Below are 13,886 nucleotides of genomic sequence, written 5' to 3' on the forward strand. Positions count from 1 at the left end.
CTATTACTCAGAAGAATCATTTATAGCACTCAATACTTCCTCATTCTTTAGTCTATCCATTATTTAACAAAACCTCATTTTCTTTCCTTAAAGCAGGAGAAAGCCAATGTCACATAGTGAGCAGAGACACAAATAAAACAATGTTTAATCTCATTCTACACTGCTGTTGGTGTTTCACTAGCTGCTACAATTGCCAATGATTCTTTTATTTGGCTAGCATGTATAACTCCTGAGAACTGAACCATTTAGAAGATGAACTATTGTTTGATGAATTCACAGAAATAAATTCTCCACTTAAATTCTGATTGAAAATAACAATAATGAGAAGATCCAAGCAAAATCAACGCAGTGATTTATTTTGCAAATCAAGTAGTCTTTTGAATGATTCCTAGCCCTACTGCAGGCAAGCATGCTATAGGAAACAAAATATTGAGATAATAATTAACTTTACCCCAACTAACCTTATTCAGAAGATGGTACAGCTTTGCTGGTATGGTTGTGCCTGTCAAAAGCTGTTTTAGAAATGATCCTCTGAGAAGCCAAGGAGAAATGGAAGGGTAATTATGAAGAAAGCAAAGTGAATACATTGAATGCAAAGTGGCCCCAAATCTACTTCGACAAAATGTAAATGTTGTTCAGATAGTGTCTGTGCTCAGCTAACCCTTTGCTGCCTATATCCCAAGTCCCGATCACCCATAATGTTACAAATCAACATTGGATCTTGGGAGACCATAAACCATAAGGCATAGGAGCAGAAATTGGCCATTTGGCTACAGCAACTCAAACACTGGCTGCCAGAGCTTGAGTAGCAACTGGCATCACCATAGCTCTGTGCATCCATGAGGCATCAATGTGAATGTTTCAGGAGATGGCTGCCCCAGAACCTAAGAATGCGGACAATGCAGACATTGCAGTTAAAGAGAAGCGTGAAATATTGGATGGATAACCAAAGTGAGATAGAAAATCTGAAGAGGTTTAACATCCTTAAGTGAAAGAAATGTGTTGTAGACTGCTGAGGGAAGAAAGGGAGGAAATAGTTAGTGGAGGCTCTGGCCATCATTTTCCATTGACATTGGCCTAGTAATCCAGAAGCCCAGGCTAATGCTATGGGGCGTACATTCAGAATTTAACTTCAGTTGGTAAATATAGAATTTAAAACAAAGTCTTGGTAACAGTGAACATGAAACCATTGTCAATTGTTGTTTTAAAAAAAAATCCATCTGGTTCACTAATGCCTTTTATGAAAGGAAATCTGTCATCCTTACCTGCTCTAGCCTACATGTGACTCCAGATCCACAGCAACGTGGTTGACTCTTAACTGCCCTGTGAAATTATCAAGTGAGAGTCAGTTCAAGGGTACTGAGGACCTGGAGGACTTTTCAGATTGTTTAAAAATGAATAGACTGAGTCACTACAGGTCAGTTAACCTAACCTTGGTGGTGGGCAAATTATTGGAAAATGTCAGGTTTTCTGAGTAAAAATCATTCAGAAAGGCACAGATTATTCAAAAGCAGTCAGTGTGAGTTTTGTTTAGGTATTGGTATTGTCCAAGTGATTTGTTTCCTCTTTTAAAGGAGGTAACGAGAGGGATTGATGACAGTAGTGTGGTTGATGTAGTCTGTATGGAATCTAGTGAGGCTATTGACAAGGCTGTATGTGGCAAAGTCAGAAAAGTAAGAGCTTGTGATTGTGTTGGGTGCAAAGTTGCCTTATTGACAGGAGACAAAGGGCCATGGTCGATGGGTGTTCTATGATCAAAGCTGTGGTTGCCCTTCCTTTTCCCTTCATGGGAATATGCCTTCTCTGTATCTGAATGATTTCTTTGTTCAATTATTGTTTTGCCTCTTGATTTCAACCCACCTGGATCATTATCACTTTTCAACCCACTGAAGTTAACCCTCTTCCAGTTAAATAATTTTATGATTGATTTATTCCTTGTCCTTTCCTGTAACTATTTTGAACTTGATGATATTTATGATCAGCGTTCCCTAAATGTTCCCCACTGAAACTTCACTTACCCTGATTTCATTCCCCAGAATTAGATCCAGTACTGATTTCTTCATTAAACTGGGAACACAGTGATCAAGAAAGTTCACTTATATACATTAAAAGAATCCCTCCTGCTCTTTGCTGTGTACACTGCTACTTTCCCAGTCTACATTCATAGAATCACAGAATCCCTACAGTGCAGGAGGAGGCCATTGGGCCCTTTTTTTTTAAGTCTGCACCAACTGTCCGCAGCATCTCATCCAGGCCCTATCTCTGTAACCCCACATTTTTCTCCTGCTAATCCCGCACCGCCCCCCACCCCCCCACCCAACTTACACATCTTTGGTTACTACGGGCCAATTTACCATGGCCAATCCACCTAACCTGAACATTTTTGGAGTGTGGAAGGAAATCCATGCAGTCATAGGGAGAACGTGCAAACTTCACACAGTTGCCTAACACCAGAATTGAACCTGGGTCCCTGGCACTGAGGTAACAGTGCTAACCATTTTGCCACTGTGCCTCTCCAATTCAGGTAATTGAATTCTTCTATTATTAATTTATCGTTTTTGTTTTCACCTTTCTGAAATTTACGTGCATTGTAAAAAGTGCCATAAATATACCACAGTCTGCCACTTTAAGGGGAAAAGGTTAACATTTTGGGTATGGGTACTTCTTGAAGGAATGTTTTGGTGGGGTTTTCCACTAATATACAGGTTAAACTAATTCTTGCCTGGCAAGCTCCATTGCAAAGCTGTTGACATCTACTTGAAATGAAACGTTGGCTGGAAAACCAAGAGTGGAAAGTATTTGAACCAAAGCTTGTTTTTAAAAATGATAAAGTGGATGATCCTGGGAACTGTATTCCAGAGAGAGATTGGTCTGCCAGCTGTAAATCTCAGGAAAGCTCACTGAATGCAAGTCATGTTCTTGAATTAAGCTATCATAAAACATTGCTAAGTGATATACACCTAATGGTCAGAAATGCAAGCAGATAGCAGGCTTTTATTTTTCTAAGCATTAGTCAGAAATCATTAGTTTCCCAAATGGAGACTTTATCATTTGAGGCCAAATATTTAATCTGCCTTGTCCAGATTGGTTGGTTTTTTACCAATTTTTGGATGAGTTGCCAATCAAAATGTCCAACCTGTTGTTGTTCGTCTTCGTCTTCGTCTTCGTCTTCGTCTTCGTCTTCGTCTTCGTCTTCGTCTTCGTCTTCGTCTTCGTCTTCAGCCTGCCCTCTTGCCCATCCTCCATTTTGCTGGCTTCACTGTTGGTGGCCCTGCATTCATCTACCAAGGCCCTAAGAACTGGAATTATCTCCCAAAAGCTCTCTGCCTCTCCTTCATCCTCTCCTGAAAACTTGCCTCTTCATCCAATAGAAACATAGAAGATAAGAGCAGGAGGAGGTCATTCGAGCCTGCTCCTCCATTCATCACGATCATGGCAGATCATCCAATGCCTCATCCTGCTTTCTCCCCATAACCTTTGATCCTGTTCGCCCCACCTCTTGAATACATTCAATGACTTAGAGTCAAACTCTATTCACAATATATATTAATGATTTAGTTGAGGGAACTGAATGTAATATCTCCAAATTTGTAGACACATCTGGGTTGAAGGGTGACCTGTGAGCAGGATGCTTCAGCATGACTTGGACAAGCTGATTGGGCAAATGCATGGCAGATATGGTATAATGTAGATAAATGTGAGGTTATCCACTTGGTAGCGAACACAGGACATCAGATTATTATCTGAATTTCCTGGGTGGTGAAGAAGGCAAATGATATGGCCTTCAAAGCAAAACAATTTGAATACAGGACCTTGAGACTACACCTGGAATATTGTGTGCAGTTTTAGTCCCCTTATCTGAAGAAGGATGGTCTTGCTATAGAGGGAGTAGAGCAAATGGTTTACCAGACTGATTCCTGAGGTGGTGGAACTGACATGTGAGGAGAAATTGAATCAGTTAGGATTATATTCATTGGAGTTCAGAAGAATGAGGGGAATCTCATAGAAACATGTAAAATTCTAAAGGACTAGGCAGGGTAGATGCAGGAAGGATGTTCCCAATGGCAGAGGAGTCTAGAATCGAGGGTCACAGTCTGAGGATACGGGGTAAATCATTTAGAACTGAGATGAGGAGGAATTTCTTTACTCGGACGCTATGGAATTCTTTACCACAGAAAGCAGCAGAGGCCAAAACATTGAATGTTCTCCAGAAGGATTTGTAGCTGTTGATTTAAATGAATCAAAGGATGAGGGGAAAAGCAGGAACAGGTTAGTGAATTGGGTGATCAGCCATGATCATGAGTGGCAGAGCAGGCTCAAAGGGCCAAATGGCCTACTCCTCCCATTTTCAATGTTTCTGCTTAATAGCGCACCCATGAAACAATTTTGGACGTTTTACTCTGTTAATGGTGTTGTAATAAATGCAAGTTGTAGTTGTTGCTAAGCAGCAGCTGGATGCTGAACTTTGGAATGTAAAGAATGAAGTGGTTGAGGTGGGAGAAGAGATGGAGCCAATGGATAAGATAGCTTGTCTGTTCAGCTGAAATGACACTGGAGTGAGTTCTTCCTGCATCCACCCTCTGAGCTAACAGGAATGGGAAGCAACCACAAGGAAAATATGAAAAAAAAATCAAATTTAATTGTGGAGTGGATTTTCTGCAGAGTGTGGTCTGTGATATTCATAAATCATAGAATCCCTGTGGTACAGAAGGAGGCTATTTGGCCCATCAAGTCTGCACTGACCACAACCCCACCTCGGCCCTATCCCCATAACCCCATATATTTACCTTCGCTAGTCTCCCTGACACTAAGGGGCAATTTAGCGTGGCCAATCCACCTAACCTGCACATCTTTGGACTGTGGGAGAAAACCAGAGCACCTGGAGAAAACCCATGCAGACACGGGGAGAACATGCAAACTTTACACAGACAGGGACTCGAGCTGGGATTTGAACCCAAATCCCTGGTACCGTGAAGCAGCAGTGCTAATCACTGCACCACAGGGAGGAAATATATACTTGACAGTGGGCATTTGGCTCTTGTACTGAAAAGAAACTTTTTTAGCTGTGCCTGGATTTTTTTGGCATAAGTTGTGAATTTTTGCAATGCTTGATGCAACTTGGTAATGTTGGTAAAGTGGTCTTCGGGGAGTGGGGTTGGATGGGTGGGTGGAAGAGACAAACAAACGTAGGAAGAGAGGAAAGGGTGTGAGAGTCGTTGTGATCCAGCAAAACATTTGATGTGGGAAATGGAGAGGCATTTCAGATATTTATGATGAAGTATTGATCAAGGGAACAGCCAGTGTAAACTTGAAGCGAATGACCTTTTGCACTGTAAATATTCTATCTATCTATCTGAAAAAATAAAAGTACCTTCAAAACTGCAAGGGAAGTTTTTTTTAAGGACACAATTTGAAGAATTTCAAATCGGTTATTAACAGCAAGAATATTTCCTGAGGCAGTCAGGGTAGCACTTAGATCTTACAAACTCTGGTGGAGCATAGCACCGTCTCAGTCAAATCTTAAAGGATTCAATTATGTAACGTGACAAATGAGTGGTAAATATGACAGGAAATATCACAACTATCGTGTTTTTAAAAACTGATCCATGCTGCCCCTCTCACCCATATGCACTTTATAAATGTCAAAGTTTAAAATCAAAGAATAGGGCAGGCAAGAAATGTTTCACGACAGAATAGCAAACAATGCAATTTCATAGAATCCCTATAGTGCAGATAGGTTATTCAGCCCATCGAGTTTGCACTGACTCTGTCAGAGTATTTTACCCACGCCCTCTCCACCAGCCCATCCCAGTAACCTCATACATTTACCATGGTGAATCCATCTAAGTTACTTATCTTTGGACTGTGGGAGGAAGCTGAAGCACCCAGGGGAAACACATGCAGATATGGGAGATTGTGCAAACTCTACACAGACTGAAAACTCGGAGGCCAGAATTGAATCCGGGTCCCTGGCATTCTGAGGCAGCAGTGCTAACCATATTGCGACCATGCTGCCCTTATTTGGTAAGTGGTTGCATGTACTAAAGCTGCTTTAAACCTATCACTTTGACCAAGCTTTTGGTCACCTGTCTTAATACCTCCTTGTGTGGAACAGCTTTAAGTATTTGCCTGACAATGCCCTCGTGAAGCACATTGGGACTTTTTGGTATGTTTAAAGTGCTATATAAAGTCAATTGTGTCCAAGAATTTAACCGTGTCAGCTATAGACAAATGAGGATCTGTTTGGTTGTCTCCTGTGTAGTGCCTGGTATATCATATGCACACAGTAAGTTGCAGTTTAATGTGTTTTATTAAAACTATTAGCGGATCTCCTGTGGTGATGCTGTCTCTAAGTTGAAAGACCGATATAGCGATTCTTACGTCATTTTTAAAAATGCAGCAGTGACAGGATCAAGATTGAGATTGCCGCAATGGCTGAACTGTTTTTAAAGTTATTCTACAACTGGATGTGGCTGTCACTGGCTAGACCAGCTTTTATTGCCCATTCTTAATTGGCCCTGAAAAGGTGGTGGTGAGCCCCCTCCTGGAACTGCTGCAGTTCATGTCGGGTAGCTACACCCACAGTGCTGGTAGGGAGGGAGTTGCAGCTCTTCCAACACAAAATTAATCTGTGACCTGCTTGATGGGTGCTTGAAGTATACAAGGCAGCTTCAAGCGATGTGCGTGTGATAGCAGGGAGAGGAAGTAAGTGTGGCCAAGGATGGTTTTGTTGTGAGTGCAAAGTCAATGGACTGCTTCATATACATGACAGGTGAAGATCACAGCAGTAATGGTTTAGAAGGGCCTTTGCTTGTAACTTGGGGTCTATTATTCTACTGCTATATTCTACTGTATAAACTTGTCTTTTATTTTCCCTTTTACGGCCCAACACAAAATTGTTCTAAATTGACACGTCAAGAGAAAAATTAGAGGCTAATTGGTCTCAGATAAATCTATTGGATGTTTTCTGGTGCTGTAGAAGTTTCTTCATAGTTTGGCAAGTTCTTGTAAACCTTCACTTCCTCACTCAGGTGCCTCTCTTCTCCAAAACATAGCTTGCAGGTGTAACAGTACAAAGTAGGTGATCCATAACATAATTTACCTGTACACTTAGGACACATAGCTTTCATTAAGTGGCAGGTCCAATCAGCAGGGTATGGGGGGAGGATTGTTATTAGACCTGACCCTGGAGAGGGATTTTAAAGTTTATTTTTATTACTGTCACAGGTAGGCTTACTGTAACACTGCAATTACTGTGAAAATTATGCGGTGTCTAGTGATGTACTTGAGGCCTTCCATGCCCATGGGCACCACGAAGCCTGGAATGCATCCTCAACCTCAGGGACCACAGTTTAATGAGAGATGTTTCCTTTAATGTTTTTCTTTTATTACGATGCCCATCCAAGTCACTTTGTCTATTATTTATTTTCCTAATGTTTCTTTATAAGATCATCTAACCTTCTGCTAAGTTTTCATTTTGTTATGGTTTTCCTTCATTTCAGACTTTTATAAACAGCGTGATTTACCTGCACTTGTTTCTGCCCAACATATTTGGAGGACCTATATGCAAATCAGGAAACCCAGTGACTGATGATATAAAACTTATTGATGAACTGGTAAGTCAAAAATTGACGGAATCTTCTAAAAACCTGTGACGATTTACTGCTTTTTGTCAAAACAAGGGCTTGTTTTAGCTCCTCCCTTAGAACTGTCCCAAAGTGTTTCCCATACAATGGATTGCTTTGAGTTCTAGCCACGTGGCTAAAGCAACAGCCATTTGTGCACAACAAGATCCCACAGACTCTACTGGCCAATTAGTTCTGTTTTGTTCGATGCTGATTAAGTTAGGACCCGGGTACACAGACCAGACAGAATCCTAATTTTCAAGCAGTAGATTCTGACCTTATTTTATCAAATGTTTGTTTTGTCTCACCATTTGCAGTTAAACAGCAACACTTGGGCAAGTGAGGGTACAGGAGAAGCAGAGTTGATTGGAACAGGTTTAAGCTTCACTGCAAGATTTTTGTTTCCTCATCCTCACAATGTGGGCATGCTTGGCGAGGTCAGAATCTATTGCCCATCCCTAGTTGGCTGGAGGTGGTGGTGGTGGGCCTTCATCCTGGACTGTTGGTAGCTTGGTACAACTGAATGGCGCACTATGCCACTAAGTCAACCTTTTCGTTATAGGACTGGAATCACATATAAACCAGACCAGGTAATAATGGCAGGTTTCCATCCTGAAAGAATAAGAGGTTGGGGGGAGTGGAGAACAGAGCATACACACAACCATGGCAAAGAGCATGTTTGGGGTGGCTGGAGAATCTACTTTGCCTAGGCTGATTTCAATTTCCAATTCGGATCTTCATGAATAATTGGAGAATGGAATGACAGAACCATGACAACAGGAAGTAAAGTTTTATAGCCAGGAGGTACATGTAGAAATAAGGTTTTTAATAGACAGATACCCCAATCTCTGGCTCCTTTGGTAACACCCCCCTCCCCTTAAGATCTGAAGACTATCCCTGCAAGTCCTACCCTAGAAACTTGAGGACAAATCCTAGGCTGGCACTCCCAGTGCAACACTGAGGGAGTGCTGAACTGTCAGAGGTGCAGTCTTTCAGATGAGACATTAAACCGAGGCTCAATCTGCCCCTTCAGGTGGAAAAATGAGGTTATCCATTTTGGTAGAAGAACAGATGCTCAGAGTATTAAATATATTCCCAAGAAATTAGAAAGTGTAGATGTAAATGGGACCTGAGTCTATAAGTCACCGAAGGCTAACATGCAAGTGCAACAAGGTATTAGGAAGCGTATTGGAATGTTAGCCTTTATCGCAAGAAGATTTGCGTGCAGGAATAGTGACGTCTTGATTCAATTGTATAGAAGCTTAATTAGACCACACCTGCAGTACTGTGTACAGTAGGACCCTTCCCTCAAAGGATATTATTGCGATAGAGGGAGTGTAAGGAAAGTTCACCAGCCTTGTTCCGGGGCTGCCAGGACTATCTGACGAAGAGAAATTGGGAAGACTGGGCCTATATTCTCCAGAGTTCCGAAGCATGAGGTGTGATTTCACTGAAAGCTACAAAATACGTAAAAGGAATAGACAGGCAACATGTTTCCCCTGGGTGGGGAGTCTAGAATTAGGGGACACAATTTCAAATTAAGAGTGATGCCACTTAGATGAGAAGAAATTTCTTTACGTGGAGGCTTGTGAATCTTTGAAATTCTCTAGCCCAGAAGGCAGTTGAAGCTCAGTCATTGAGCATGTTTAAAGTTTGATAGATCTCTCATTAACAATAATGCTAAGGCTGTGGGGATATTGAGTACAAAGCATTGATCAGCCATGATCGTATTAAATGGCAGAGCAGGCCTGATGGGCTGAATGGCCTGTTCCTACAATCATCAATGATTTGCAAACCAAAATGGTTTTCCTGTAAATTGGTACTGAGGGGTCAAAGGCAGTGGGGAAATCATTCAGTTTCTGCTCCAGTCTGAAATCAACTCTGCCGTTAACCGCATTTCATCGAATCAGTGCAGAAGGAGGCAATTTGGCCCATCAAGTCGGCACTGACCACATTCCACCCAGGCCCTATTTGTGTAATTCCGCATATTTACCTTGCTAATCCCCCTGACACTAGGGTCAACTTACCATGGCCAATCAGACTAACCTGCACATCTTTTGGACTGTGGAAGGAAACTGGAGCACCTGAAGGAAACTCGCGTGGATATGGGGAGAACGTGAAAAAGCCAAGAGTGCAATTGAACCCAGGTCCCTAGTGGTGTGAAGCAGCAGTGCTAACTACTGTGCCGCCGTGTCATCCATATTTTCCAATGTATATCACAAGTTGGCTTTTTCAAGTATTAACTGATAGAGATTTAGAAGTAGTTTATCTGCCCACTTCAATGAGGAATGGCGCTTGGTGAGAAAGGGAAGTGAACCAGGAAAAAGACAAGTAATTGAATTCACAGGATTCCTACAGTGAAATAGGAAGCCATTTGGTCCATCAAGCAACCATGCCACCCATTTGCTTCATTTGTGTCTCTCACAGGCTGTGCTAATGGTGTCAATTCCCAATGTCCACTTCTCATGCATCCAGTTCCAATCCAAAAACAAACTTGCAGCTTTCACTTGGGAAACTGAGGATACTTGGATTTACTAAATCCTGGAGAGTATACTTTCCCTTTGCACAGAAACAGACCATTCAACTCAGCAGATTATGGCAGTGTTTACTCTCGACACAAGCTTCCTTTCACTTACTTCTATTAACATAGCCTTTTACTTCCTTTCTCCTTCATGTTTATCTTGCTTCTCCTTTAATCCATCCATCCATGCTCTTCACCTTCTCTGCTCCTCATGGTACCAATTTCTTCATCCTTATCATATTCCTCCTGCATTGCCTTTTGCATTTATTAGTGACCATCTTGCTTTGATGCCACCTCTCTTTTCCCCCCCCCCCCCCCCCTGCCCCCCCCAAGTTTAGGGTCTTCCCCCCACAAGCAGGAAGATCTTCTCTGCCTCTACCCTATCAAACTCTTCCACAATGATGAAGATCTCTGTCAGGCTGTCAGTTGCTTTTCTTGAGATAAGAGCCTTAACTTGTTCAGAGTTTTTGAGCTCCGAGTCATGTCGATGTGTCTCATGTCATAACCAACCACTGCAGTTCTCAGAATAGCCATGAAACAAAATCCCTAAAATACGCTGGAAACCTGAAACTAGGAAATGTTGTAAACACAATAGTTTAGTCTGAATGTGAGGAGAAGCAAACATTCAACATTTGGAACTCCAGAGGTTGTATCAAAGGTAATTTTGCACTGGAAAAGTTGATTCTTCTGTCTGTAATTGCTGACTAATGTGCTGTGGTTCCAATTCTTTTCTTTTTGTGTGTTTTATTTAGGTTGGAAATTTGCCAAGTGATTATAAAATTCAGATAAAATATATTTCTAAGGTCCCTAATGTGGTATGTATATTTTGATTATATTTTATCTATTGGCCTTAATGAACTGTACGTGTTGTTGAATTGTGGAAGCTGAAAGAATAAGACATTGGGCAGAACCTGCCAGTGGGTTCAATGGCAGGCAGGGGGCATGGATAGAATATGGCAGGAGGTGCAAGGATCAGTTTTACACCAGCATGAACTTGCAGCTAGTGTCCATCATGGCGCATCGGGAAACCTACTGGAAGCCGATATGAATCTCATTTGCATCCCACTGATGGGATGCAGGTTAGCAGCTAGCATTGACCACTCACCTGAATATCCCAAGGACTGGTTCCAAAATTCAGGATGGACGTTGACTGCAACACTGCACCCCGGTACGCCAGAGCAGTGGATGGGGGGAGCATCTACGTGTGGACCTTCCAGATTTGGGATCCTGAAGGGAGATCCATCTTCCAGCCTCAAATATTCCTGGAGATCTACCTTCATTTTCAGGAATTCCACCTTCTTTAATAGTGGACAAGTAATGTTGGGCACCTTTTTTCAATATGATCGCCAGATACGATGGCAGACGATGCATCACTGCCTGCATCCCCACCCTGCGCCCCCCCCCCCCCCCAATGGAATATGGTGTGAAACACTCAGTTGTGTAATTAATGAGCTTGGTGCTAGAAGATTTGGGTGTTTACCTGCTGGCCTCTGTAGTGGGGAAACCCTGGCCCCCGCTAGGGCACAGACCCTAGATGGGAGAATTCTGCACAATCGCTGGAATTTTACTACCTTGCCCACCAGGGGAATCGGAGCGGGCGAGGGGCAGACAGTGGGAAAGTCCTTTGACCTTGGGCAGGGTTTTACGGTTTTGGGACGAGTGAGGCCATAAAATTCTGCAAAATGTGTCTCACGTTATAACTTTCCTCCATTGCATCTTTTGCCAATCATCTTAAACGTGTGATTGAATCATAGAAATCCCACAGTGCAGAAGGAAGCCATTCAGCCCATCAGGTTTGTACTGACTACAATCTCACTTCAGCCCTATCCCCACAACACCACGTATTTACCCTGCTAATATCCCTGACACTAAGGAGCAATTTAGCATGGCCAATCAACCTAACTTGCGCATCTTTGGAGGAAACCAGAGCACCCGGAGGAAACCCACGCAGACGTGGAAAGTACATACAAACTCTACACAGACAGTCATCCAGGGCTGGAATTGAACCTGGGCCCCCGGTGCTGTGAGGCAGCAGCGCTGCCTGTTGGCATTGGAAAATGGAGCCTTTGTAATAGATAACAAAAGAGAATTAACCGCAACTTCCCACACTGCTCCCAAGCTAAAGCAAAGGCCAAAATTCCCCAATCATGGTACCGCTCATTTGTGGTAAAATCAGTGTCCTTTCCGTGGCCACTGGGGAGGGATGGGAGTGATCATTTTCTTAACCTGGAGGAGTGACCAGGTCAAACCGGATGCCTGACTTGCACCCTGCACTGTTTATATTTCAGTTGGCCAAGTGACAGACAGCAAGAGTGGTGGTGAACAGTTGTATGTTGGATTGAGGAAGGTATACAATGGGGTTTCCCTGGTCAGCACTGGGACCACTGCTTTTCCTAATCGCTATTAATGATATAGAATTGGGCGTGCAGGGTACAATTTCAAAATTTGCAGCTAACGAAAAATAGGAGATATTGTGAACTGTGAGAAGGGAACTAATAGATTGCAAAAAAGATGGAAAGGCTAGTGGAATGGGCAGACATGTGACAGGTTAAATTTAATGCTGAAAAGTGTGAAGTGATACCTGTTCTTCTATGATTCCTCGGGTGGTGATGGCTAACACGAGAGGACATAGCTTTAAATTAAGGGGTGGTAATTATAGGATGGATGTCAGAGGTAGGTTCTTTACTCAGAGGGTAGTAAGGGTGTGGAATGCCCTGCCTGCAGCAGTTGTGGACTCGCCAACTTTAAGGGTGTTCAAATGGTCAGTGGATAAGCATATGGATAACATTGGAATAGTTTAGGTTAGAGGGTCATTAGATTGGTTCCACTGGTCGGCGCAACATGGAGGGCCAAAGGGCCTGTACTGCGCTGTTATGTTCTATGATTTTCTCAGGAAAATTGAGGTGTGGCACTTTAAAATAGATGTCACAATTCTAAGAGGTGGAGGAGCAGAGGGGCAAGGTGAAGGTGCCAAGACAGATGGTTCCAGGGATGTGGGACTTCAGTTAGATTGGAAAAACTGCATTTGTTCTTCAAGAAGATTAAGGGAAGATTTGATAGATGCTCAAAACTGAGGGATCGAGACAGTTTGGGTAGAAAGAATCCCTTCTTCTTGGTGGAAGGGTCGAGCACCAGAGGACATCAATTTTAAGATGATTGGGAAAAGATGCACTGGTGACAGGAGGGAAAACCTTTTTACACAGTGGGTGGTTAGGATCTGGAATGCACTGCCCAAGAGCATGGTGGAGACAAGTTAATTTGTTGCTTTCGAAAGGGATTCGGATAAGCCCGTGAGGTGAAAATAATTGTGGGGCTCAGAGGAAAGGGCTGGGGGGTGGTATTAGCTGAGTTGCTGTAGCTGGCATATGGTCTGAAGGCCAAATGGCCTCCATCTATGCTATGATCATTCTGTGCTATTACCATTTCATCCCTAATCATTGTTGGTATGGATAATGCTATAAGAATTGGTGTCAGCAAAGAATGAGAGCAGGAAGAACCGGACAAATCTTCAGATTGCCGTTGAAAGCAAAATTCAACTCTTAGTTTAAGTTTGACTTGTTAGCAAAATCAAGTCTGGTGATTTGAGCACTTTACAGGCACTGACATATGTTTGAAGTTGAGTCAGTGTTCTCGTGCAGAAAGACAGCATAAAGTTGCACACAGCAAGGTGCCATAAATTGCAATGAAACAAATGACAAAATAATGGGTTCTTTGGTATTGTTTGAAGGATAATTATGGAC

General features: G+C 42.6%; 1 protein-coding gene across 2 annotated transcripts in view; it reads left to right on the top strand.

Annotated features, from left to right (window-relative positions):
• LOC145344277 (uncharacterized) overlaps positions 1-13,886 on the top strand; it is a 118,328-nt gene that overhangs the window by 38,554 nt on the left and 65,888 nt on the right. For both annotated transcript variants that reach the window (XR_013886853.1, XR_013886852.1), the window contains exons 2-3: positions 7,503-7,616; positions 10,899-10,961. The gene's annotated coding sequence lies outside the window, so the exon portion shown is untranslated. The remainder of the gene's footprint in view (positions 1-7,502; positions 7,617-10,898; positions 10,962-13,886) is intronic.

This window comes from Carcharhinus amblyrhynchos, chromosome 6 (genome assembly GCF_965287045.1).
Source record: "Carcharhinus amblyrhynchos chromosome 6, sCarAmb.v2.hapA, whole genome shotgun sequence".
NCBI classification, from domain to species: domain Eukaryota; kingdom Metazoa; phylum Chordata; class Chondrichthyes; order Carcharhiniformes; family Carcharhinidae; genus Carcharhinus; species Carcharhinus amblyrhynchos.